Here is a 1,728-nt window from a genome sequence, read left to right on the forward strand (position 1 = left end):
GACACCTCAAGGAATCTCTATACTTTGACATAGAGGATTCCATACTTTTCTCTTCTCTCTTTCATATGAGTAGGAGCAAGGACAAGGGCATTCTTGTTGAAGCTTATCCTGAACCTGAAAGGACCTTGAAAAAAAAGCTAAGAGAAGCTAAAGTACAACTCTCTGTAGAGGACCTAACAGAAATTTTCAAACAAGAAGAAGCCATGGCAGCCGAAAACAACAACAATGCCAACAATGCAAGGAAGGTGCTTGGTGACTTTACTGCACCTACTCCCGACTTCTATGGGAGAAGTATCTCTATCTCTGCCATTGGAGCAAACAACTTTGAGCTTAAACCTCAATCAGTTTCTCTAATGCAACAGAATTGCAAGTTTCATGGACTTCCATTAGAAGATCCTCATCAGTTCTTAGCTGAATTCTTGCAAATCTGTGATACTGTTAAGACCAATGGGGTTGACCTTAAGGTCTATAGACTTATGCTCTTCTCTTTTGCTGTAAGAGATAGAGCTAGGACATGGTTGGACTCACAACCTAAAGAAAGCCTGAACTCTTGGGAAAAGCTAGTCAATGCCTTCTTGGCAAAGTTCTTTCCACCTCAAAAATTGAGTAAGCTTAGAGTGGAAGTCCAAACCTTCAGACAGAAGGAAGGTGAATCCCTCTATGAAGCTTGGGAAAGATACAAGCAATTGATCAGAAGGTGTCCTTCTGACATGATTTTAGAATGGAGCATCATAGGTATCTTCTATGATGGTCTATCTGAACTGTCCAAGATGTCATTGGACAGCTCTACTGGAGGATCTCTTCATTTGAAGTAGACGCCTGCAGAAGCTCAGGAACTCATTGAAATGGTTGCAAATAATCAATTCATGTACACTTCTGAAAGGAATCCTGTGAATAATGGGACAAATAAGAAGAAAGGAGTTCTTGAGATTGATACTCTGAATGCCATATTGGCTCAGAACAAAATATTGACTCAGCAAGTCAATATGATTTCTCAGAGTCTGTCTGGCATGCAAGCAGCAACAGGCAGTACCAACGAAGCTTCATCCGAAGAAGAAGCTTGTGATCCTGAGAATCCAGCAATTGAAGAGGTGAATTACATGGGAGAACCCTATGGAAACACCTATAATCCTTCATGGAGAAATCATCCAAATCTCTCATGGAAGGACCAACAGAGGCCTCAACAAGGCTTCAACAACAGTAATGGTAGAAGAAATAGGTTTAGCAATAGCAAGCCTTTTCCATCATCTTCTCAGCAACAGACAGAGAATTCTAAGCAAAGCCACTCTGACTTAGCAACTGTAGTCTCTGATCTAATTAAGACCACTCAAAGTTTCATGACTGAAACAAGGTCCTCCATTAGAAATTTGGAGGCACAAGTGGGTCAGCTGAGTAAGAAAGTTACTGAACTTCCTCCTAGTACTCTCCCAAGCAATACAGAAGAGAATCCAAAAAGAGAGTGCAAGGCCATCAACATAACCCACACGGCCGAACCTAAAGAGGAGGAAGAGGCAGTGATCTCCACTGAGGAAGACCTCAATGGACGTCCACTGGCCTCCAAAGAGTTCCCTAATGAGGAACCATGGGAATCTGAGGCTCATACAGAGACCATAGAGATTCTATTGAATTTACTTCTGCCATTCATGAGCTCTGATGAGTATTCTTCCTCTAAAGAGGATGAAGATGTTATTGAAGAGCAAGTTGCTAAGTACCTTGGAGCAATCATGA

This window comes from Arachis ipaensis, chromosome B05 (assembly GCF_000816755.2).
Source record: "Arachis ipaensis cultivar K30076 chromosome B05, Araip1.1, whole genome shotgun sequence".
Taxonomy (NCBI): domain Eukaryota; kingdom Viridiplantae; phylum Streptophyta; class Magnoliopsida; order Fabales; family Fabaceae; genus Arachis; species Arachis ipaensis.